Below are 27412 nucleotides of genomic sequence, written 5' to 3'. Positions count from 1 at the left end.
TAGGCAGTTTTCCTTAGAGTTGCTAGGGACTGGGAGAAGATCAGGGGGAAAAGTTAGCTCTGGTTTAACACCACACAATGAAAGTAGTCTTTACAGGGTTCCAGACTGATGTGGAGACATCTCGTAAAGTTTTTCTCCCTCACATAGGCTCTAGGCTTTGTCTCCTATCTCCAAGTAAATCACAGCTCACATCTGCTGGATTCAACAAGTGTTCATATATTGGCCGTTTCACCTACCTCATGGAGTTGCTTTTACTTTCGGCCCAAAGTTTCCCTCTCACCGTTTAAAGACACAATTATGTAACTTATCTAGCACTTTTAGTTTGTGGTAGAAAAGAAGTTGAGCATATTTAGTCTCACATACCAAGAAATCAAAGGTAGCATTAATTTTTTTAAAGGCCATTACTTCCTGTTATTTTTCATAGGAGGTATGTTGAGATGTTTCCTCATTCCTGTACTTATGTAACTGTTATTTTTTAATCTAAATGCAGAAATTCATAATCCATTAAATTTAGTCCTTTTATGGTTCAGCCATTGTTTTAAGACATTAAAATCATTCTGAATTCACAATCTGTCATTTTTAGATTTTTATCTACATCTTCAAATTTTTTTCATTTACGAACCTGATTAACATGACTTCATTATATTTATTCCAAGTTGAAAAGATGTAGAACATGGTATCACTCATATATCATCACATATATATATATAATTATAAAACATAATTTCTTAAAAAAAATTGATACATCAGGAAAGTAGCACCCAGTATGTTAAATTTCATGCAATAAAAGATATTTGCTTGGATATGTGCTTATATAAAATTAAAGTTTTATTACCTTTACCTAAGTGTCACTGAAGGATGATTATGGATACTTTTGGTATACATCCTTGAAATGGGGATTGCTATGCCTCCCTCACACACCACAAATTAAATCTGATACAGATATAAGAGTAGGTTAAAATTAAGAAGGATGGCTTTGAAAACTATGATATAGATATAATCAATCATGGTTTAAATGTTGCTGACAAGTAAAACCATGACAGCAATAGCAAAGATCCTTCAGGGAGGGCTGAGAGAGTAACAGTGAGGTGAAGACTGGTTTATCCTTTGCTTCAGTGATTAATTTTCCAAGAAGCAACAAGGTCATTCAGCATACCTGGCTCATTCCAAGTCTATGAGAAAGGGACTAACAGCTAAAGAACATATTAACATTATATAAGGTAACTATTTAATTTATCATCCTGGACTAAAGGTCCTTTAATTATTCCAGAACAAGAGTGAACCAGGACTGATCCAGTAAGTCAGGATATGTTGTCACCCTAGCAATATACCTCCTCCTTTTTAAATAAAGCAACTGCCTCAGTATCTCCTTAAACTGCTCATAAAAGTACACATCCATTGTCAATTTTCTACTGAACAAAATCTAAATTTATGGGATAATATGCTAATAATGTCTTTTAATACATCCCTCACAAATATTATGTTTAATATATTTGTTAAAACAGGCAGTTTGATATCCTTAATTCTTAAAATGAAGGTTTTAAAGGAATTTAAATTATCTAAAAAATTCACTGAATTGAAATATCTCGTTCCATGAATTTTTAAAAATTAGCTTAGATTTAAATTATTCTTGCAATGAGACTATTTCGACAATCTGACATCTACGTCCCCTGTAATTCAAAAATTAAAATTAGTGCATTTATAACGACTCCTTGCCCAGACGAGGCCTGCTCAGTAGCTGGCTGAGGCTAATCAGGTAACCAAGACATCCTTTCCCACAGGCCTAAGAACTTAGTACTACCCCTACCCTACTCTCACCAGCTAACAAAGACACTGATACAATTTAAAGCACAAATTCACCTTCCATTTTGTTTGGCTAACATGGTGTTTTGATGTTTTTAAAAAGGTGGAAATGACCCAAAATATCCAGATATATGGCTTCTCTGAAAAAAAGCCTGAATATAAGCCAAACATTTCCTAAGGGCAGTAATCAACTTGAGCAGAGCAGGTGACCACCCCTTTAGGTAAGGCATACTCTAACTTGTCACAGTCCTAACCACTCATCCTTTATACCAACCCCACCTCACCTCTTAATGCCATCTGAATGACTGCTGTAATGAGTTTGTAAACCTTGCCAAAAAGCATCTGAAAAAAAGAGACACCCCATATACATAGAAGGCTAACATATCCAAGACAAGGGCATCGCATATCCACAGCCTCAGGGGTTCCAGAACAAGAACCTCCAACACCACACACGTGAGTCTGCTGAATGATTCATCTGTCTCATCTCTCATTCTTTTGTTCACTTCCATGCCCTCCCTCATATCTGCTTTTTCTCCTTATGTTGGCCTCTTTCTTCTCAGACCAGCTCTTCCTACTGGCTGCTTAACTTTCTGTAGTTTAAAAAATCTCTCCAAACCTGTTTTCTCATTTTTTCAAATTTTTTTTTAATGCTTATTTATTTATTTGAGAGAGAGAAAGAAAGAGAGAGTGAGAGAGCGCGAGCACAAGCTGGGTGGAGCAGAGAGAGAGGGAGACACAGAATCCAAAACAGGCTCCAGGTTCTGAGTTGTCAGTACAGAGCCCAACACAGGACTTGAACTCACAAACTGCAAGATCATGACCTGAACCAAACTTGGATGCTTAACTGACTGGGCCAGCCAGGCGCCCCTATTTTCTCATTTGTAAAATGAGCAAATTTACCTTGCAGAATTGTAAGATTAAACAAAAATGTGGGTAAAGGACCTAGCACAGCCTCTGCACCTACAATGTTCACTTAGTGCATGGTTGTTCTTACTATTTTTAGGGCAACGGCCCTCCCCACCCCAACCCCCCCCCCGCCAAAAAAAAAACCCAGAGTGAGCCAGTGCAATAAAACAACTTCATGAAATTGAGTTTTTAAAAAGTTATAATGTGCTTGCTTTTAAAAAACAGGTAACAAAACTATACATAAAGAAGACATAATAAACTCAGCTATATCATATAATCACTTAATGGAGACAGGGCACCTGTGTAATAGAAGGGACGTTACTCAGAAGAATCCTGCAACATTTCCAGAATTCCTTCTTTCCTAATTTTCCTTGTTCTCCTCATTTGGAGAACAGCTTCATTTCTTCTAAGGTGCTTTTAATGAAAGCACAAGAATGATTATGAAAGGTCTTTCCCACCCCATACACAAAGCATAGTAGTTACTACACTTTTTTTAATTACTCTTTTTCTAAAGAGAACATTGCATATAATTGTATTATAAATGTTACAGCACAATGACCCACCTAACCAAAACAAATAACAAAATATTCACATTTGTGAGTTAAATACCTTGTTAGGACAAACCCATTGCAGACTTTTAAAGACACAGCATATTCGCTTAAATCAGTTTTTAACCATATGGGAAGAGTACTTAGAAAATTTGATGGAAACAAAGAAGCAGACCTAAGGATGAAATCCAGCTTCCTGTACCTAAATTTTTTAAACCACCACTCTAAATTTTGCCACTGCGAACCTCAGTTTAAGAGTTACCTTCTCCGGGGCGCCTGGGTGGCGCAGTCGGTTAAGCGTCCGACTTCAGCCAGGTCACGATCTCGCGGTCCGTGAGTTCGAGCCCCGCGTCAGGCTCTGGGCTGATGGCTCGGAGCCTGGAGCCTGTTTCTGATTCTGTGTCTCCCTCTCTCTCTGCCCCTCCCCCGTTCATGCTCTGTCTCTCTCTGTCCCAAAAATAAATAAACGTTGAAAAAAAAATTTAAAAAAAAAAAAAAAAGAGTTACCTTCTCCAACAGACCTATCTTGATTCCTCTCTCCTTCCTCCAACAATTAAAAGCCGGCCACAGTCTTCCTGTGTCCTGACTCTACCTGCGACACACTATCACAGAAATGAAAACACTCCATGTGTCATTGAGCCATCTACCCTACTATTCTTGTAAAAATTCCTCTAGGGTAGGAAGTGTCTCTGTGTCCCCATCACCCAACAAAGCACCTAAACTCTCCTTTATGGCAAAGCTTCAGCATGGAATGGTAGTTAAAATCAATAGTGGTGTAGCCACTTTTGGGTTAGAATCCTAGCTCTGCCTCACTCTTCCTACCCATGTAAGTTTGGGTAAATTATTCTGTGCCTGAGTTTTTGTGTAGGTAAAATGGGGATAAAAATGTGTATAGACTCAATAAGACTCAATACTGCTGGTTATTTCTGCTGGTTATTGAGACTTTTCCCCTTTGCATTCAGGGAAGGTACTGCTCTCACCTTTTCTCTCTGGCTTCTCCTCTTGCCTAGGCCAGCTGTTGCAGCTTCTCACTATTTAACTCTTACTCTACACCTGCTTCTAGGACAAGCTTATCTATTAATTGGTCTTCAACTACTACCACTTATGGGAAAGCAGAGTGTATAATTCAATAAGCTTTTATATTTGGGGGATACAGACCATATAGAGATTAGATTTAAATTTAGAAAAAAATATTTGCATGTCACATCCTCACATTTATTCCATACATAATATATTCCAACCTATCCCAAAAACCATCTACATTAAGTTTAGCTACCAAACTGCACCTATTGCATGCTTGAGTATGTAAATATTTGCATAGCATTCACCAGACTATAGCTTGTTTTAAGTGTATGTATGTATGGGTGGGTGTCAAAACCCTAGCCTTACCTCAGTAATGCAAATCTTTAAATTTTTAGTTCTCATTTCTTCCCAGAAAACTACACCTGAAATTCACTTAGTCTTTGGGCTGTATAAAGATGATACATATATACACACAAATAGTCACTAAACAGATACCATGCACACATGCCTATTCATGCTGCATTGATGTGGGCAAAAATAACATCACCACAAACTCACTCTCCACATTTTGTTAAGACTTCTATAAGCAAATTAATGTGCCTGCTAACTTCTTTATTAAACAGAATACACAAATAGTGTAACTTGCCTAGACATCTCAAAAGTCTAGATGTGTTTCAGTATCTGCAATTTACTTTTTGAGCCATTTTAGCATACAGGCTGTGATTTGTGACACTTTTTAGGTTAGGCAATAACTTTGATAGTAGTAGGAATGCACTGTCCAGAGTGGAATCAGAAAGCCCATACTTTAGCAGTGGTTATAAGAGACAAATGCTTTGGGGACACTGCTCATTACCTACTGGATGGATTTTCTTCAGTGTATTCAGCAGCTTGCTAATTATAAGTAGCCTGATGAATATTAGAAATAGAATCATATTGATGAAATTAAAGGATTCAAGTATGTATGGCTTGTTAAAATGTTTCAGAGATACTTCCACCCTGCAGTAAACAAAGAATCTGGTGAAGCCTGGAACCCCTCATGACAAGTAAAAGACCAAGTATCTCTCCTCTGCCACGCTGCTGTCTGCTTTAAGTAAATGTTCCTTGCAAGGTGTGTCAGAACGCCTAAAAACACAAAGATTTGAGCCTTCATCAAGCTTATACACCAGGCTGTATTAACAATTTTTTTATATTTGCCAGTAAATGTTTATCTAAAAATTATCTGTATGTGTAGTTTAATCAAAATTTGCTTTCATTATAACCCAGTAGTAATGTTATAAGAGACCAAGAATTTCTCACTTGCTTCAAGCTTCTTTGCTAGATACCATTATCTACCTAATCTCCCAAATAAGACACCTAGGAAGGTGGGCAGGACCAAATTGTGGAAGAATGGTGTAAATATCTGTTACATTAGACAACGTAGTCTATGACTTCACTTTGCATGGACAATGTGAATGATGCCCAGTGTACCATTCTTACAGGTTTTCTGGAACAATCAAATGATTTAAAAGATGTGAAAATGATCAGAAAACTACAAGACACCATAATTATGTCCAATATTTTGAAGTTAAAGAATGCTGGTCTTGTCCTGCCTCCTGAATGTTTGTTTAATCTATGTGCCTGTTTTTAAGGCCCTCATTCTGTTGCTCCTGAACCCCTCCCCACCAAACACAGGTACGTACACAGGTTTCAGTCAAAGGTCTAAAACATTTTGGACCGGAAATAAGCAACATTTATTATTTAACAATTAATATCATTAACATAATCACATATAGTACACACATAATTAATATAGAATTAAATAATAATAAATTTAGAAACTAGGAAACATAGAGGTTTGTGACTGCCACTGTAAATGCTTTTATTAGACAGGTGAGGTTAGCCAGTCTGACTTCCAGATACATAAGGATATTATATTTAGGCCAGTCCCAGTCATTTAGGAGCTTAAAAATAACTTGATTTGACCTTAGAATTGAACAAAATGTTCCAGATCAGCTCACTCTATCAGAAGCTCAGAAGCCTCTACATATTCAATGACAATCTATTGTTTTTTTTTTTTTTAATAGAATGTTAGAAGAGTTCCATCTTTATTTCTAAGATAGGTCTGAAACTTACTGTCATTACTATAATGCCATCAAATTACATTCACTCAGTGCTGATAAGCAAGTCCTTACTTTTGTTTGTGTTCTGTGCCTTTGTTGTTGGACTTGGGAAAAGCCTCCATCTCCCACACTCCCTCAGATGGAAGGCCGAGGACAGACTGATGAGTTTATACCTGATCCTACTACTAACAACAGGAAGCCTAGGAGGTCTCATGACCTCGTCCCATATCCTAACACTATGTGACCTTCCATTGCTGTTCTTCAGAGACTGCTCTTCTGAATATGGTACAGCCTCCCAGTCTCTCCAGTGTCAACACCACCACGTCTCTATAGGAATTCTATAGGTTTAGTGTTTGATGTCAGTGGTCCTTAATTATAAAGATAGTATTTTTGCCAATACTATAGCTGCTTACAACCTAGATAATCTCAATTATGGTTTTAAAAGGCCAACTTTGTTGCTTTTGGCACAAAGAATTCTAAAGGAAGATCCTCAATTTTTTTTTTTTACAAATATTTTAAGTTGTGCACTTAACTTGGTAAGTCCTATTGCTTTAAAATGACTCACAAAATTAATATACTTTGTTAGCTTGCTGAATATTTGAAGGATGAAAACAATTTTCCTGCTAACTATATGAAATTAAGAATAAAAACTCCAATGATTTAGGCATATTATTTCCAGAAAAAAAAATCAAAATGATTTGTTGAATGAAAAAGGTTTACCAAGAAGTTAGACTGTTCCTATAAAAAATAATAAATAAGATGATTATAGGCAAACTCCCATATAAGCCAGTTAGTTTCTCTCTGTGTAATGATTACAGATGTAACTCATAATCTCAGCCATTTCAAAATATCACACGCAACAGGTATAAACCCATGCAAGCACCTCGCTGATGCCATAACAACATGGCTGACGTGCATTCCTTGCTAGTCGGAATCACTCATGGAAGGCCATGGTATAATGACTCAATGGAAGGAACCCTGGACCAAACAGGGTCATAAAATCACTGTTTCTAATTTCATCTTCAAGTCTCACCACTGAATGATCTTGGGCTATACATTTAGGCTTTCTGAGCTGATTTCTCTAACTATAAGCTGTCTGATCTATTTCCAAAAACTGTTAAGTATCAGATTATATAATGGACACAAAAATAGTTGAAAAACTGAACAGTGTGCTGCAAAAATCTATGGCAAGGAGAACCAACACCAAAGGATTAGCTGCTGACTATGAAAACATCCTAAGATTCTAGACCAAAATCACAATTTCCTTGGTAATCTGTACAAAACCAGAAGAGTCTCTGTCAGATGGTGTCAGGACTAGGCAAATTACACTGGGCTTGTTCTGAACATAGCAAATGGAAGGGAGAACTAGAGACAGTGGCAGCCTGAGTTGGAGAGGAAGATCAGTAGAAGACTTGATCTTAAAACCTTACCGCCTTGGAATAAAGTTCAAATTCCTCAGTGCAGTATGTAAGACCTCCAACACCTGGCCCCAGCCACAAAGTCCCATTGCCCTCTACTCCCAGCAGTACACTCCAGACTGAGTGACTCTAGACACGGTGCTACCTCCCAACCATACTCTGCACATCTATATTCTGGGCTAGTCTCCACCATGGTCCTCAGGCTGGGGTGGCCTCTTTCCAGTTCCCCAATCACCTTGCCCCACATTTACACCACTGTCCCCCAGTCATATTTCTTTTGGTCTTTTCAGTCCTTGATTACACTGTCATCGTCGTCTTCTTTTGAGAGAGAGAGAGAGAGAGAGAGAGAGAGAGAGAGAGAGGAAGGAAGGAAGGAAGGAAAGAAGGAAGGAAGGAAGGAAGGAAGGAAGGAAGGAAGGAAGGAAGGAATGGAGGGAGGGAATCCCAAGCAGGCTCCACACCCAGTCTGAAGCCCAATGCGGGGCCAATCCCAAGACCCTGAGATCATGAGCCAAGCGGAAATCAAGAGTCTGGTCACTTAACTGACTGAGCTACTCAGGCACCCTGATTACGTGGTCTTCTAAATACATTCCTCAGCTTCCCATAGTTCTAAGTAACAAGCCCATCCTCTTTTCTTTTGCTATTATCTTTAATCCTCTTTCTTTTGCTATTATCTTTATTTCCATAATAGGACTTTTGAAAATTCAAGTTTTGCTTCACTAACTAGACGGTAAGCTTCTTGAAAGGCAGGGGCCATTTCTCATCCTTGTAATACCATCCACCACAAGTATAATTCCTTCAACATAATGTGTGCTTCATAAATGTTTGTGGAGTATTCACGAGGTGATCTAAATACACTGTAATAAAAGACACTGAGCAGTACTCTAAGCCCCAGTTAATTCTAAAGCAATCTCTAAATTTCTTCCTAATGTAAAATCTAAAGAAGTAAAAATCTTAATTCAGAACAGAAATAGAAAAACTGTTTCTCATAACCAATCATGCTATCAACAGAAACTTAAACTAATTTTAGGACAATGTGCTATCCTTCCCCAACCCCAACCCCTGGGTTGCAAGAGGAGTCGGGGAGTGGGGGTCCCTACCTCAGTTCCTGCCATTCCCCTACTCCATTGTACACATCTAACTTTAAGAAATATCAAAACTACTGTACTTTTCCAACAGACCATGTTCTCCCTTATGTACTATTCCCAGGGGGGTGTCTATCATTTCCTCAGTATGGAGTGTCCTCCTAGAAAATGCCTTTCTTCCTCAAGTCTTCGCTCAAGAGTGAATTTTCCTCTTAAACCTTCCCTGATTTCTTTCGGCAGACTCAGAAACACCTTTCCAGAAACACTCACTTCCAATCCCACCTTAAGAACCCACATCTCCATTTTATCTGTTATCACATTCCAAAAATTATTTCTTTAAATACCTGGCCCAGATACAAACTACCTGGAAGATAAGACTGGTTCTCTTTGTTTTTGCATATCCAGCTGGTAGGCACTCAATAGATACTGTGTGAATGGATTAAAACTGAGCAAAGGAACCAACATCATTTATCTACAAATAGCTAACCTTCCAGGTACTGGGCTCAGAAACTAGTGCTCACCTATCCCTATATTTGGAGGCGTCAGAAAAAACTCAGAGTGCATTCCCAGAAGTTTTCACTGTACCTGAGTATTACTCTCATAGAAACAATGCTATCCATGAATACAGTTCCAGGCTGACACATCAAGCCCTATTTTATTTGAAGGATCTAAAATAGTTAAAACTAGTTGATTTTAGGACTCTCAGAACTAGAAAACATGTTAGTAAAAGATACCTACCTGCCTGTTCTGTGGACCTTTGTGGGCTAGACTAAAATCTTAGCCCTCCCTTTTAGTGCAAATATGCTTGGAAAAAGACAATCTAAGTTCCAAATCACTGTGGACTTCTATAATACACATTTTAAATCAGAGGTTCCCTTTAAACAGTGTTCTCTTTGTAGATTAGACATCGTACTTCTCATGTGTCAGTGGCTTTCTTTCTTCCTCCTTCCTTTTTCTGTTTTTTCCTCCTCCACTTTTATAATAAAGATTCACCTTAATGGTAGCCCAGATAAATCATAATCTTCTGGAGGAAAAACTTACTATATTCACATTTATGCTCCAACCTCAGCTGGGCCCTCAACACTGCTGCATTCTTCCTGCATTCCCCCTTGGGTCCCCTAGCTCCCTGAGTACTTAAGGGCTGCCTGCCCCAAAGCTTCTTTGCTTTGCACAAACTAATACGTCAAAGCCACGTGCTTTTGCTTACAAAGAACCCTCAGCCCTCACTTCATAGAGACAATGGGAACTGGACATGAGTTTCCTCCTTGCACATCCACCCTCTCTAACTCCAGTTTTTAAATGAAGGACCTCACCACCTAGCAGACTCACAGACTCATGATCTCCAGCTAACCCTTATGCCTAGTTTATAAGGAAGATATCATACCTAATTGACCAATGGATGAGAAAACTGAGGAACAAAGAATTAAAGAGTGTGTCCACAGTCTGATAACTACTAAATGACAAAACAGAATCTGGCTGTCTTGATACTGAGTTCATATTGCACTGCACATCTGTTTCTAAATAGCCACAATTTATTTTCTCAATTCTCCTTCATACGTTCCATGGTCTAGCTGAATTGGGTAACTGAATCTACGCAGGCACAAATAAACTTGACTTTGCATCTCTGAAAAAACAAATGTAATCTTTTTCTGATTATAAATACATGCTCATTATAGCAAATTTTAGAAAACACAAAAGAGCATGATTAAAAGTCATCCATAATAAGTAATAAACATAAACAACCTAAAAAACTATACACAATATGGGTGAATCACATATGCTGAGTGTGAGAAATTAAGACACAAAAGAGTACATGTTGTATTATTACATTTCTGGAAGGAACAAAAACAGTCAAAACTCTGGAATGTCACTGAAAGTTAAGAGCACAGGGGGGCTTGTGGGAATGCTGATAATGTTCTATTTCTTAATCTAGGCATTTGTTGCATGGATAGGTTCAGTGTGTAAAAAACTCACTGAAGTGTATATTTATGATATGTATTGTATATGTGTAATACACACACATAGATACACACACACATATAATATACTTGAAGTCAGATGCAGTGTATATATTTTGGTTTATTTTCTTCCTGGTGCTTTTCTTCCTCCTAGATGCCTGGTTAAAAAAAAAAAGTTGTCTATATATGTTTATATTCTGATATTTCCCCCTACAATAAAGCATATGCTTTACCCAAATTACTAGAAATTCTTTATAAATATTTTTAATGGCTATCTAACAGTATATCTGGAAGCTGTGCCACCATTTACTTAACCAGTGCCCTGTAATCAAACATTTAGATGTTTCCAATTATTATTATAAAATTGCCATAGCAAATATGTTTACCTTTAAGTCATTTAGCCACTCTCTCCTCATACTCTGCTTAATATATTTATAATATATATAACATACTCTGCCATATGTAATTATTTATATATTTACTGCATCCTCATTGCTCAATAAGCTTCCACAGACTACATCACCTCTCCTCATATCATCTACAAAATCCTACTGTTGACCATGGTAGTTGCTACTTGTTGAAGTGTTTTCAAAAGCCAAGTAAAATATCCATTCCTACCAACCCAAATTTCAGTATCACCTCAGTCATCCATATAACATGAATGTTTTAGTCGTCTATATTTTAAACTCTTTGTTTAGTCTACACAACTACATACTTAGAAGAAGTTTAGTATGGTTCCCCTTGAGGATATAAATACTAGCTAGCAAATGAATTCATTCAACAACTAACAGTTCCATGCTCTACGAATCCAAGGAGAATCAGACAAGTTCCTGCCATTAAAGAGATTGTAGTTGATGGATAATTAAATATGGATCTCACTTTCAAGGAGATCTACAATCTAGCAAGTGACACGAAACACATCCTGACCTCCCTACTCCTGAGCTTTTGTATCACAATTGCCAAGATGGGGACATATACTGGCTCCAAAGCCAAACTCTGAAAACTCTGCCTTGGGTGGGCACCTTCCTGTTTATTAGTCTGTGGATGAATGTGTTTGCTATATTTAAAATATGTTTTAAAGTATTTTAAAAAAACATTATTAACCCTATCATTATCTCACGATGAAAAGCTACAGTACATGTCTAATGTACTAATAAAAAAGACACAAAATTATGGCAGAAACAAAAGGATAACTAATAAAAATAGCTGAGAGTGGTAAAAAATATTTTTCTTTTTTTTTCCTTTTGTATATGGAACCCTGAAGGATAAAGGATGAATGGGGCTGAGGGTGAAACAGGCTAATCTATACCTATTAACCTAGCAGTAATAATCAGCCAGAACAGAGAAGATAGATCTTCAGAAGTTTTTCCATTTTGAATATACAACAGGATGATCAGTGTTAAAAATGGAAACTTGGCCCAAAGTTAGTTCAGGAGGCCAGGAAATTGTTCTAGAACAGAAAGGCTGAGTACAGCCAAAACTGAACCCACTGAGGCTCCTGTAATTCAAGAGGTAAGGAGTGAAGTTGGACTCCAAGGGCTACTAAGGGGCTCCCCCGGGCTCCAAAGAGACCATAAAGGACCCATCTGCCTCAAGGGATTTTTAATGTAGACAAAGCTGCTCCACTTCAGAAAAAGATGCCCCACTGAACATCCAGCAGCAAGGGCATAACTGGTTACAAAGCTTCAAAGAACCAACTTACACTCCTTGAACTGTACTGGGGGACTGCAAGCTTAGTCTTCTTAGTCACTTTGAACCTGTGAATAAATGAGCTTAAGAAGAGCCTCTTAGAAGCTCATCTGTTTGAAATAGAGAGCTTCTGAAATTACAGCACAAAGAAAGAAGAGAAATATGCATGCATATGATATATAAGGAAGGCAAGATGGACTTCTAAGTGAGCGAGCACGTCCTTCAGGAAGAGAGGATAGCCAAGCTTGGTTTTAAAGCTATAAAGTATGGGTAAGAAAGAGACTGAACTATTTTTTCATGTGGCCAAATAGCATATTTAGATGTTGCAGCATCAATGCATAAAACAGCTTATTAGTTTGGTCCTACTAGAGGCCAGCACAGAAAGACAGGTGAGGGAGGAGAGCTGGTGGGCAGCCAAGAAGGGAGGCAGGACAGCCTCCTGAACAGCCCAAGACCGGGAACTAGCGCCAGATTTCAGAGATCCTGTATGCAACCCTGCAGGCATTGACAGAGCTGAGTTTTTAGCAAGTCAGTGACACAGTGAGATTTCTGTATCCAAGCAGTCATCTGCTGATATGTGGAAGATGGGTCTCAGGTGGGAAGACCAGCAAAGTGGCAGCAATCTAAATCAGAGATGCTAAATTAGAGTAGTGTATGAAGGGGAAATGGAAAAAAAAAATTCCTCAGCTGTCCAGGAGGTAAAAGCAGAACTAGATGAATTAGTCAAGGTGAAGTGGCACAAAAAAGGCAAGATTAAGAATAAGGTGGATGATGGTGCCACAAACCCAGGTGGGAAATACAGGAAGAAGTTAGAAGACATGTTGATCCTGAGGAAGTGTTGCATGGTTCAGTAGAGAAGGGTCTAGAAGTCAAAGCACAGAACATTAAAGGAACAGATTTGAAAGTCCACCACCATACAGGGCAGAATAAAAACCATGAAGGTGGGTAAGACCACCCATAACAGGAATTCTTGCATTCTGAGGATATGAACCCTTTTGAGAACTTGATTAAAATTCTTACCACTACCCCACTCACTAAAATGTATATAAACAAACATTTTGGAAAAAATACTTGGTAGCTTATAGGCCCCCTGCTACCCACACAGGACCACAGGTTAGGAAATCCTAGGCCAGGGGACAGGTAGGAGAGGTGGGAAGAAGGTCTAAAGCAGCATTTCTCTACAAGGTAGCTACCGGCAAATTGCAGAAGACATATCTTCATCATGCATGATATTGAGCTCTCACTGAACACAAGAAATATCCACAACTTCATCTCTGTGACAGCCAAAAAGGGCTCCCACATATTTCCAAACACTACTACCCTTTCTGAGAACCCTTGGTCAAAAGGGAGAAGAGGAAGGAGCAAAGAAGACTGAGCCAGAAAGATCAGAGATGGGAGGAAAAGCAGATGTATTCCTGAGCCAATAAGTCATCCTTATTTCCAAAATACACCCACAATGTGACCCTGTTCCCCACCTTCACAACTAGCACCTCAACTAAGCCATTCCTTGCATGAATTATTGCAATCATCTCCTAATTGGTTTTCTTTTTTCCTTTTCCTTCCTTCCTATTGAGCCACCATGCTGTATATTACATTTCCAGGACTTACGTATCTTATAAGCACAAGTTTGTACCTTTTGACCCCCTTCAACCATTTCAACCACCCCCACTCCCCGCCTTTGGCAACCACTAATCTTTTCTCTGTATCTTTGAGTCAGGTGTTTTTTTTTTTTCTTTAGATTATGCATATAAGTGAGATCATCCAGTATTTGTCTTTCTCTGTTTATTTCACTTAGCATAATGCTTTCAAGGTCTGTCCTTTCAAGGTTTGCCATGTTGTCACAAATGGCAAAACTCCTTTTTTTCTGGCTGAATCATATTCCATATGCTACATTTTCTTTATCCATCCATTGACTGATAAACACTTAGGTTGTTTCCATGTTTAGGCTTTCTGCTTCTATTCTAAATTCCTCTTGACAAGACCTGGAAGCACAGGGAGCCTTTTCTATTTTACTGATTTTATTTAACAAGCATTTTTATAATACTATCTGCCATGCTTTGTTCTTTATAAATATTAACTCATTTCATCCTCATAACAACACTGTGAGATAGAGATCATTCGTATTCCCATTTTACCAATGGGGCACAGAGAAGCTACAGAACTACTACAAGGTCACAGAGCCAGTTAAGTTTAGGGCTGGGATTTTAACTTAAGCAGCCAGCTCCACAGTTCATCCTCTCACCTACTACTCCGTGCTACTCTCCAATTCATTCATTCCTCTCTTCAAGATCCTCAACTGTCTTCTCACTCAAGAGTAAAACCCAAGATCCTTGTCACAGCCAATAAGGGGCCTGGTATATAGGCCCCACTGCCTCATCTCCTGCTATTGTCCCATGCCCTGGCCCCACTCCCAGCCTCACTGATCTGGAGACAACTGTATGTACCTGCTTCAGTGCCTAGGCATTCAATGTTTCCTTTGTGTAGAGTGCTCTTCCTCCAGACAGCTGCAGAGTTATGTCCTTCGCTTCATTAAGTTTTCTACTGAAATGTGTTCTCATGAGTGAGGACTTCCTGCCTATCCAATATCATGTAACACCTCCACTCCCAACCCCAGCATTTTCAATTTCTCTAACTTGTTATATTTTTTCCTCTGATGCATTTATCATCATATAAAGAATGTAAAATTACTCATTATCTAACTTCTTCCATGCAGCACTTTCTATGAGAGCAGTGTTGTGTGTTTTGTTGTCATTTTTGAATAAATAAATGAACAAAGAAAGAGCGCTGACAAGGAAGCCGAGGAGAAGTGTGGAGACACAGGAAGATAGCTCAACAGTGCAAACACGCTACAAAAAGCTTCTGTTATATTAGAAGTAAGAAGTTTCCATTGATTTTGGCAATTAAGAAATTGGTGCTGTGGCAAAATGGTTCTAAGAAATGCACCTGGCTGAGGAGTGAGTAGTAGAAGCATTAAGCACAGACACCTCCTCAAAGAAGTTGGCTGAGAAAGGAGACAGAAGTAGACAGGAGGTGTAGCAATGTCAAGAGAGATTTGAGCATATTCTTTCCAGGCTAAGGATAAGAAGAGAAGGAAAGATGAGACTGAAATCCAATAGGGAGAAAGGATTACTAATGGAGAATAGCCTAGAGGGCAGCCAACTCCAGACTGCGAGGGGTGAGGAGGATGTCACCCACGTTAACTAGCAAACACTCTTCTCCCACCTTTCTATCATCTACACTGACAGTGTTCTCTCCTCAGACCACTTGCCTAGACAGACTGTGGAGCACCTGTCTTCTCCAAAGAGCACTGGGGCCTGTTCAGACTCCTGTTCAGTTGGCTCCAAAGAGCACTGGGGCCTGTTCAGTTGAGAGAGAATGAGTATCCACAGCTTAACTGGAGTTGGGTAAGGGAGAAAGGCACTAACTCTTCACTGAGACATTTCATTTACATTCATTACCATATATGGACACATACAAACATCACTTTTATTCCAAAACACCCCTGAGTGATGAAATAGTAGCCCCATTTAAAGGAAACTTGAGAAGGGGTGAGCTTTATAACTTCTCCAAGGTTACCCAGTCCCAGCCAGGTTTTTAACTGAAGTGAGCAGTCTTTCCAATATACACCATATGTCATGACTCAACAATAGGAGAAGAGACAGACCATCAAAACTAGGAAAATTAAAATGGAAGGTGTAATCTAGGTTGAGAGATTTTCAAAGAGAGAAAACAAGTAATTTTCATTAACAGTAAAGTTAATTAAAATTTACAGGGGTAAGTTGTGCATGTCCCACCACCAGACTTTATTATAATACATAGCCAATAACAAAAAGAGAAATAAAGGGAGAAGAAATGTTTGCGTAGGAAAGGTTTACATAAAGGCTACAGTAAGGAAACTAGAAATTTTACTAAACATGACAAAAACACATTCATTGTCCAGAATAGGATTTAGTTGCTTTTCCTTTAGTTTGTTTTATCCAGGTATGAATGTCAACTGATATAATAAAAAGAGATATAAAGGACAACTCATTTCCTACAAAAATGCAAACAACTCAGTAAAGAAATAATAGTCTTTTTAACAAATAGTGGTGAAACAATTAGATTGCCATATGCCGAAAATCAACTCTACCCAAAACTTACTCAATAAAAAAAAAAAAAAATTAACTCAATAGACTAAACACCTTAATACCCTACCAAAGATAGAGATACGGCAAATAAGCATATAAAAAGATGCCCCACATAATAAGTCTTCAGCGAAATATAAATTAAAACAACAATGTAATATTAGAATGGCTGACACTGACAACAAAAACAAAACACTGACAACACCAAATGCTGTTAAGGATGTGGAAGGGCAGGAACTCTCATTCACTGAGGGTGGGAATGCAAAATGGTACACCACTTGGGAAACGTGGCAATTTCTTATAAAACCAAACATACCCTTAACACATGACCCTAAAATTGTGTTCTTTTGTATTTATCCAAAGGAGTTGAAAACTATGCCCATACAGAAACCTGCACATGGACGCTTCTTGCAGCTTTATTTATAATTGCCAAAAGTTGGACACAGATGTGTCTGTCAGTAGGTGAATGGATAAACAGACTGTGGTACATCCAGATAATGAAATATTATTCAGGGCTAAAACGAGCTATCAAACTATGAAAAGACATGGAGAAAACATAAATGCGTATTAGTAAATGAAAGGACCTATCTGAAAAGGCTACATACCATATGATTCCAACTATATGACATTCAGGAAAAGGGATAACTATGGAGACAGTAAAAAGATCATAGTGGTTTCCAGGGATTAGGAGAGGGAGAAATGAATAGGCAGAGTACAGAGGATTTTTAGAGCAGTGCAACTACTCTGTGGGATGCTATAATGATGAATATGTGTCATTATAAATTTGCCTAAACACACAGTACTTAGAACACTTAGAGTGAGTGAACCCTAACATAAACCATGGACTTTGGGTTATAATGATGTGTCAATCAATGTAGGTTCAACTACAATAAATGCACCATTCTGGTGGGGAATACTGTAATGGAGGAAGCTATGCATGTGTGGGGACAGGGAGTATATGGGAAATCTCTGTACCTTCTCCTCAGTTTTGTTGTGAACCTAAAATTGCTCTAAAAAGTAAAGTCTATTTTAAAAATATAACTTCAAATAGGTGATATACTTCAATGTAAAACCTAAAACTATAAAAATTCTAGAAGAAAATCAGAAAACTTTTAGAAGACAATCTATGTGAACTTAGCTTAGGCAAAGGTTCTTAAAAAGGACACCAAAAGCACAATATATAAGAGAACAAAATCATAAGCTGGACTTCATCAAAATTAAAAACCTTTTCTCTTCAAAAGTCACTGTGAAAATGAAAGTGTAAGCCACAAACTGGGAGAAAATCTTTGCAAAACATATACTGGATGAAGGATTTTTCAAAATATATAATGAACTCTCAAAATTCAACAATTAAAAAAACAATCAACCCAATAAAAACGTGGGCAAAACACTTGAACAAACACTTCATCAAAGAAGATACAAACATAGCAAAAAATACATTAAAAGGTGTTTAACACCACTAGTCATTAGGGAAATGGTAAATTAAAATAAAAATGAAATACTGCTGATAACTAAAATTAAAAAAGACTAATCATACTAATTGTTGGGAAGGAAGTGAAGGAACTAGCATGCTTATACACTGCTGGTAGGAAAATAAAATGGTATAATCACTCTGGAAAACAGTTTGGCAGTTTCTGAAAAAGCTAAACATGTATGTCTACCATCACCCTGCCATTCTACTCCTATGTACTTACCCAAGATTAATGAAAACGTATGTCCACACAAAGATTATATGCAAATATTCACAGCAGCTTCCTTTGTAATAGCCAAAAACTGGAAACAGCCCAAATGTCCATCAATAGGTACATACATAATTTGTTGTATATACATATAATGGAACACTATTCATCAATGCTGCATACATCAACATGAATGCATCTCCAAATAATTATTCTGAGTGAAAGAAGTCAGACCAAAAAAGAATATATTACATGTTCCATTAACTTATATTCTGGAAAATGCAAACTACTCTGCAGAGACAGAGCAAAGCTGTGCTTTGTCGGGGAGGGGATGATGGATAGGGAAGGGACTGCAAATGGGAATGGGAACTTTGGGGAGGGTGATATATATATTCACTATCTTGACTGTGGTCATGATTTCATATTTATATATGTAGGTCAAAGCTTATCAAACTGTACACTTAAATGTGTGCAGTTCATTGCACGTTACTAAGCTGTTCACCTCAGCTTAGCTCACTAAAGAGGTTTAAAAAAAAAGAGAGAGGGCGCCTGGGTGGCGCAGTCGGTTAAGCGTCCGACTTCAGCCAGGTCACGATCCCGCGGTCCGTGAGTTCGAGCCCCGCGTCAGGCTCTGGGCTGATGGCTCAGAGCCTGGAGCCTGTTTTCGAGCCTGGAGCCTGTTTCCGATTCTGTGTCTCCCTCTCTCTCTGCCCCTCCCCCGTTCATGCTCTGTCTCTCTCTGTCCCAAAAATAAATAAACGTTGAAAAAAAAAAAAAAGAGAGAGAGATGGGGCACCTGGGTGACTCAGTCTGTTGAGCTTCTGACTTTGGCTGAGGACATGATCTCATGGCTCATGAGTTTAAGCCCCACATCAGGCTCTGTGCATCAGCTCAGCCTAGAGCCTGCTTCAGATTCTGGGTCTCCCTCTCTCTCTGCCCTTTCCCTGCTCACTCTGTCTTTCTCTCTCTCAAATATAAACATTAAAAAATTTTAACATAAAAAATAAAAATTAAAAAAGATATATAAAAGAAGGAAGTCATTATATACAAAAAGAAAATAAGGAAAATGTAGCACAAATAAACTAGTTTACTTTCCTGACATCTAATGGCATCAAGTATTAGAACTTGCTTCAGAAACGCCCAAATTTTACCTTAAACACTACAAATTATTCCCAACCTACCTTTCAATACTATTTCTGCAGTAGGATTTCAGAAATTATAAATCTATTCAAATATTTTAAGCAAAAATTAGAGTGATATCTTACTTTTCTGTCCAATACCTATCCATTAAAAGCACTCTAATTTTTCCACTGTATGTGCTTCTTTCTGAAAAATAATTTAATTTTAGGTGATTTTCCAATAATAAATTTACTACAATTAAGGATAAACATGATTAACCAGAAGCCAATGACCATTAACAATCGACAAGATATATCACAAACATGAATAAAAGCTGGTATTAAAGTATTACAACTCTCCTCTTGTTACAACCTGTACTCATATCTGATTGCTTATCAAAACAAAGAGTTAAAACATATGCTAAGAAAACATTTTTCTTAATGCATAGAACTTGACAGCATTGGAGTTAATTGTAATGAGCTTTGTGATATATTTGAATGTGACAAAAAAAAAAAAAAAAAACAAACAACATTGCCAAAAATAAGTCTTCTAAATCCAATAGCAAGGCTGTGAAATAAATAGGTAATAGATATTGTTGGTGCTATAAAGCTTCAGGCAACTCATTCAAGGTCACCCAAAGTAACCAGTAAGCATGTACGTATGTATGTATATATATACATACATATGCATATGCGTGTGTATATGTTAATATATATTAATATATATATATATATGTATACATATATATATATGGGGAAAAATAACTAGGACTCTCAACCATAACTTTTTTCTCCTCCATAGTAGTAGCTACTCATGGTGCAAATATCCTGGAGCACAGAGACCTACCTCAAAGACAAATCAAAGGGCATGCCCCTTTCTGGCCCCACGTCCAGTATTTTTATACAAGTAAATTCAGGTCTAAATAAATAAAAAGGTAAGGTAATGGGCTGAGCTAGAGAGGGCTTCACTATCTTGCCATGCCTTCCTAACTAGAAAAATAAAGGGTAGGGAAATGGAGGAACAACAAAAACAATTTCTTTGAGTGAAGCATGGTTCCTTTTTATGATTTTGACTGGATGAACCACTCACTGTTCTTTTGTGAGAGCACTTAGCCTCAAGCTTGGCATATAATAGGGACTTAAAAATGCTGCTGTAATCTCCCTTACTTTCCCAATCCAAGGGCATCCAGCTTCTTGCTGACAAAAACTCAGAGTCTAGACCACTTATGAGGTATAACATTTAGGAGACACCCAGAGGTTAAATGCAAACAAATAAATCGTGAAAGAACTAGAATCAACTCCTAAATTCTCTGTATACTTTATGACCTAAAGTATAAGCTACAAAATGAAAAAGGAGTTGGATTTATACTCTAAGAGTGCAAGGGAAAATTCTAAAAAGAAACTCAAGTCCTAAGAAATAAGTCAAAAGAAATGTGGGTTATTACTTAAGAATTAGAGTAGAAACATTAATACTAATGTTCTAATACTTTAGAACTATAGTGCATCAAACTAATAATTTGTAGAGAGCAACCACATGACAAAAATACTCAAAGCTTCAAAGCCAAATACCTTGGCCTCGGAAAGTCATGAGACTTTTTTGGCTAAAAGAAGGAATGCTTTAGTGAGAGAAGGAAAAAGAATTTACAGACCTCTAGGTGGCTCCAATTTTTAAATAACTACTCTGCTACCTTAACTAAATGTTCAAATGATATGTAGTTATTTATGCAAGTCACATCAACAGCTGGGAAGTACTAAACATCCTTAGAACTAGAACTCTCATCTTTCTACTAGTTTTCTCTACCTTCCTTTGAAGTCTGACACTGAGCGATCAATAGCTGCTAACATATTATCCTATGACATGTGTAAAATAATATGAACTACTAAGATTTTTTTCTTTCAGTAATCCTGTGCTGATGAAAAAAAACCATAATTACTTTAATGATGTACTTAGAAAAAGGATTATCTACAACAGAAAATCACAAGGGTAACACTAATTAAAAGGTGTCTCAATTTATTACTATGAATTTTCCACATAGCCCAAATGCATTAATTTTGCCTCATATCTGCAAAGGCTGTTTCATATTACACATTTAACACCAGCAATGAAGGAACACAGGAGAGCACCAGTCTGGCTTTTCTGTTATGAAAAGCAGAATGAACCGTGACATAGGAGGCAACCAAGACACAAATATAAAACTGACATTATCTTATTAATTATAACAAGAATCCTTTATTGAGCACCTACTAACTGTACCAGGCACTGAGTACAGACTGGTGAATAAACCGGGTATTACTTCGACCTTGAGGCTAAGAAAGAAACATTAAGTAAATAATATATAAGTTATGATACACACAAAGAAGGCAAGATGATTGTGCTATGAGGGAGAAAATAAAGAATTTCTAAATGACATGATGCTAAGGATAGGGTCTTCTCAGAGAAGACATTTATAGAGAGGATATTTGAATCCATATCCAAGGATGACAAATTACTCAAGGAGATGGTCCTAAAATAGAAAGACCAATAGCATGAGCAAGAGCCCTGATGTGAGCCTGCTGGAGAACTGAACAATGTGGCTAGCAAGAGACGAAGATTGGGGGTGGGCAGTGGCCAAACCATGCAGGACTTTATAGGTATGTTGAAGATCTCATATTATATCTGGAGAAATAAATGTGTTTTCTTAGAGCTTTGAAGACTTTAAATAGCAAGTGACATTTTTTTTTTTCTTTTTAGGCTGCTGGTAGGAAAAGAGACTGGAAGGGATACGGAGTACATGCAGAAGGCAATAGGGAAAGATAATGGTGGCCTCAAGTGGAATGGAAACATAGTGGAGATTGAAAATCAGACAGGTTTGAAAGAGATTTTTCCAGAAAAGTAAATAAAGACTTTGTGACAAACTGGTTGGGGGTGGGGAGGGGAGGTGAGAACAGAAGTGAATGTTAAACTCTAGCCTTCTGGCCTGAGCCACTTGTTGGATGGAGGGGATGAAAAACACAGGAGAAACAGGCTGAAAGGTTGGGTAATCAAGAGCTCAGTTCTTGAGAAGTGTCAGATACTGTCATGTATTGACTGAGATGTACCAGACACTATGTTAGCTATTTCACTTGTCACAGCATCCCTTTTAGGAACAGTATTCCCATTTTACACAAAGCAAACTGTAGATCATGAGGTTGAAGTAGCATGGCCAAGCTAAATCAGTTCAAAGTGACAAAGTCACTTGCTACTCAAGTCTGGTTGGCTGGCTGTGGGGTAAGCATTCTTTTCACTATACACAGTTCTTGGAAACTATGTCCATACTTCCCATTTTGAAATCTACATGGGGTTGGAGCAAGCTAGCACCCAAGGTGAGTAAACAGGTGACATGTTATTTTTTAAATCCAAGTTCTCAGGGGTGCCTGGGTGACTCAGTTGGTTCGACTGGTCCGACTTCAGCTCAGGTCATGATCTCATAGTCTGTGAGTTTGAGCCCCGCGTCGGGCTCTGTGCTGACAGCTCAGAGCCTGGAGCCTGCTTCGGATTCTGTGTTTCCCTCTCTCTCCCCCTCCTCTGCTCATGCTCTGTCTCTCTCTGTCTCAAAAATAAATAAGAACATTAAAAAAAATTAAAAAAAAATAAATCCAAGTTCTCAGATTTATGATGCATAATGTTTCCCTATCCCCTCTCCACTTCTCCCTGCAGAGTTTTGCAATGTTTTGAACACCCGCAAGATATCTAGGACCTTAATGGTTTACAATAAAGGAGCAAAGCCACTATGCCAGAAATCAACGATAATGAAAAGAGCAACAACACCCAGCAGTGAACAATATTTTTACTCACAAACCATACATGAATCAATATAAGACAGGTCAACTGAGTAAGAAATTCTGAAAAACTATTTCTCAAAATGGCTAAACCATTCAAGTAAAAAATTAATGCAAGCCACCCAGTACAGAAGGCTACAAAAGGAAGTATTGAGATTCCCATTAAACAATCAAAAACTTAAAAGGATACAATGTTAGGCAAAAAGAAAGGATACCATAACTGTAGAATTTAAAATCTGCAATTCCCAAATATCTCAACCAAATGCCAAATTCAGTAAATGTGCATGCTAAAACCTGAACATTCTTCTTTTTAACTGCTTTTCTCTGCAGCACATTGACACTTTAGCAAACTGAAATGCCTTTCCTATCTGCACAGTCTCATGATTCTCTCCCTCTCTGGGCTGATGTCCCCCTCAGCTATTGAAGCCAGAAATTAGGCTTGATTAATGAACCTAGAAAGAACTCAATGCATTACTAACAATTGTGTCTATTACTGAAAGTACCAGCTTGAGGCTCTTAAAAGGAGAGAAAATGAGGAAGGGAGAGATTTTTGAAAGGTCTTATCGCCTACATTACAAATTCTATTTTGTTAAGTCTGATCCTTCAACAGAATAATCAAATTACATTCAGTCTTCTTAAAGCTGGGTATGGTCACATGTAATTTTCACGGTTTTGGGAGATTCCCCATGGAGATAAATAAAAAGTAGCATTAATATGCCCACTAAAAGATAAACACACAAACCACCCCCACCCCCCCAATGATAGTACTACAGTGTCCTTCTGCCAGATTCTTGTGTCCACCTGCACCTCTCCCTGCAGAGATCTAGCTGGCATTCACTACTGCCTCACCCAGGCAAAGGACAGGATGCTGAAAATCCATTAAGAAAAGCTTCCCGTTTTCCAGTCCTTCAAAACAGGATCGCCAACTGCTGACAACCCAAAGATGAAAGAAAAAAAAAAAAAAAAGAAAGAAAGACGGCGGGGGGGGGGGGGGGGGAGGAGGACTACCTGAGGCCTTCTACCAGAATGAGGGGTTAATCCAATCGGCAGAAAAGCTGAGCTCTATACCTTTTTAAAGGTCCTTTCTAGTGACACAACAGATCTAACGAAGAATTGCTGAGCCACATCATACTGGAAAATTTGTAAATGTTCCTCCTCGCTGTTACCAGGCTGGAAGAATTCTTTTTAATGCAATGCTGTGATGCACTGACACAGCTAACCTGATGGGTTTCACAGCTATGAAATGTGCCCTGCATCTATTTCTCTTCTAAGTCCCTAAAGACCAGGGGCAATGCTGACCCGTAATTACATTCAACGCTTGCTCTGCTCAAGATGCCATTTGATGCTGAAAAAGTAGTGGTTTAGCAACACCAGGCGGCTCTAGGATGCTAAAATAACAACGCCAACACTCAATTACGAACCCAGGTACTCGCTTGTAAGCTCTAGTGCCGCACAAGGAGCCACATTCAAAGCTCACGTCCCTTCAGGTTGAAGCTTATGATGCTTTCTGCTATGAACCCTCGCAAAGTTTCTAGTCTGCAAAATGGAATTACTTTTAAAGTCCCCTCGTCTGGACTCGCCTCTCCAGACGGGTTGGCGGCAAGGGGAAATAGGGACGGAGGACGGTTAAGCGTTCAAACAAAATTTTAAAACCTAAAAACCAATCCTGTTTTCAGAGGAGAAAGTAAGCGTTCACCAAACCGCCACCCGGCAAGCGAACATCCGATTTCCATTTGGAGAGAAAAATGTTAAAGAAGCCATACACATACATACATTTCCCTGCCCAACAAAAGTGGCCTCTAAACTCCCCTGCCAAGGACACTGGGAGGAAACAGAGAAGCAGGACACAAGCTTGTACTTCTCAGAGGCGCGTGTGCGCGGCGGGCAGAACGCGCAAAGGCGAACACAACAGGGAAAAGGTGAACCGGAGGAACTGGGAGCCAGTGGCCGCAGGGTAGAACCGGCGAAGAAACCCAAGGTGCAGACGGAGGGGTGAGGGGGCGGGGAAGGGAGAGCCCGAGGCTCCAGGAGGAGAAGGGAGGGATCCTAGACGTTGCCCAGAAATCGCAGCAGCGGAGTAAAGTTAATACTTACTCAGTTTCGCAACTGCGCCGCCCCCGCAGGCCGCCCGTCCAGGCCGGCCGGGGCGCTGAGGACGCGACGGCGTCCGAAGCTCGGCGGCCGCCCAGCTCCTGTCCCGGCCGTGCCGCCCGGCGCGCCTCCCTCCGCCGCACTCGGCGGGCCGCACGCCCCGCACCGGCTGGAGGCCCCGGCTCCCGGCGCGTCCTCTCGGCGCACCTCCCGGCCAGCGCTAGGTGAGTGTGGACGCCCCTGGCTGAGCTGCCGCGGTGTGGGAGCGCGCGGGCAGCGGCTGTGCCGCCCGCAGGAGCCGCCCCCAGCGCCGCCGCCGCTGCCGCGGGCGGTCTAGCGAGGCTCGGCGAGGAGCGGGGCGGCGAGCGTTGTGCCGGACGGTGGAGTTGGCGGCCGGCTCGCTCCCGCGGCCGGTGCCTCTGGGCTGGGGGCCGGGCTGGGGGCCGGGCCGGGCTCGGGCACCCGGGCGGCTCCGCCCCTTCGCCGGGCCGCGGGTAGAGCGCGCGAGAGGAGCGGCGCGGGGGCGCCCCCCTCGGCCGGGCGCTCGGGTTACAGCCCCGGCTCTCCGGCTTCCCCGCCCGCTCCTTGCCGGTTCACTCGCGCCGTGAGAGACATTGTAACGGAACTGGGACGCCAGCGCTGCATTGTGGGAGCTTTTAAAGCGGCGGGGAGCGCGGCGCAGCCGCTCGGGCCCACCGGGCCAAGCTCACCCCGGCGCCCCTAGCTCGGCCCCGCCGCCGCTCGCCCCACCACACACCCCCGACCGCCGAGGCCTATGGACCAGAAAAGCCAGAAATGGTGAGGTGACCAGTGCCTACTGACTCTCACAGGAGCAAAATCTTCCAGAGCTCCGGGTGAGACTTGTAAAACTGCCCTCTACGGTCATGTCGGAAAGTAGGAGGCTTATTCTGCAGACGCTTAAAAAAGAAAAAAAAGGAAAGAAAACAAAACAAAACCTTCCATCCTCCAAGGACTGGGTTTGAATTGCTTTTCATCTGGAGTGGCAGTGATTCAGCGACCCCCTTCTCAGCGGCAGGCAGTGACAGAGACAGGAGATGAAAAACACAGCGAATGAATCAGACGTGAGTAACCAAGTTTAGAAAGAGCTGGGCTCAGATTCAGAAAACTGCTCCCCCCCTTCCCTGACCCTTAAATACAGCAAATAGTCGAGGAAGAAAACCAGTGCTTTCATCTGGAAATGCAGATATGTATGTGGTTCTCCCTATCCCACCTTTTTTTTTTTTTTTTTTAAATGGCACGCAATTACTCTAGCCACTGGACAAAATTCAGTCTTTGGTCCAGGCTTGTGCTCACACATGCCCACAACTCAGCAACAGCTATTAATTTGGAGGGAGATGGAGTGAAGATAATGGTCGAGATACAAGAAAACATTCCAATTATAAAATGCCCCTTTTAATTCTCCAGACAGTTTTCTTTCTTTTTTTTTTTTAAATCAAAACAAGGATATTAAATTTGAAGCACAACTTGGTACAGCTTCTCTTACCAAAGACCTGATTTGTTTTGTTTTGAGTTTGTGTTTGTAGGTCTTTTGTTTCTTCCTCTTGTTTTTTGACCTTTAGTTATTGCACAGCTCATTAGTTCCTTTGCCTTTGAGGTGAACTGAGGAGAAAGAGAGATCAGTGAGACTCAAATTTGGCTGATAAACATTTGGAGGATTTGTGGACAAGGAGAGTTCTCTAGGATTCAAATGCAAACCCTGAGGGAATTTTATTTATGGTGATTCCTTAGGGCATGGATCCTCTTCTCAAGAGGACTTTTCCAGACTTAACGTTAACATTTCCTAAACTCTCATTCCCTTGTCAACCTTTCACTCCACTGAACAACATCAGTCACCCACCTAATTGCCAAATCTAATGGAAAAATTTAATCCGCATTTTGTTATGCCCTTTGTGGCATTTGCCAATTTTGACCTCTTCCTTCCTTGAACTTTCCTCCCCCCACCCTTTTTTGTTGTTGTTGATAGTCCTCCCTTTTTGGTGGAGGTCTTGAAACACGGGTGAGTGTTAGCTGGCAGTAGTGTGGCTATTGTTAAACTAGGATTCAGGATCTTAC

The 27412-nt window shown here is 39.7% G+C and overlaps 1 protein-coding gene across 1 annotated transcript in view; it reads right to left on the bottom strand.

Annotated features, from left to right (window-relative positions):
* Positions 1 to 25467, bottom strand: part of RASSF8 (Ras association domain family member 8) — a 118530-nt gene extending 93063 nt beyond the window's left edge. Inside the window, exon 1 of the mRNA XM_047865738.1 lies at positions 25343 to 25467. The gene's annotated coding sequence lies outside the window, so the exon portion shown is untranslated. The remainder of the gene's footprint in view (positions 1 to 25342) is intronic.
* Between the last annotated feature and the right edge of the window lie 1945 nt (positions 25468 to 27412).

This window comes from Prionailurus viverrinus, chromosome B4 (assembly GCF_022837055.1).
Source record: "Prionailurus viverrinus isolate Anna chromosome B4, UM_Priviv_1.0, whole genome shotgun sequence".
Lineage (NCBI taxonomy): Eukaryota > Metazoa > Chordata > Mammalia > Carnivora > Felidae > Prionailurus > Prionailurus viverrinus.
Note: the sequence above shows the minus strand (reverse complement) of the source record. Positions and strands in the feature narration are given on the sequence as shown.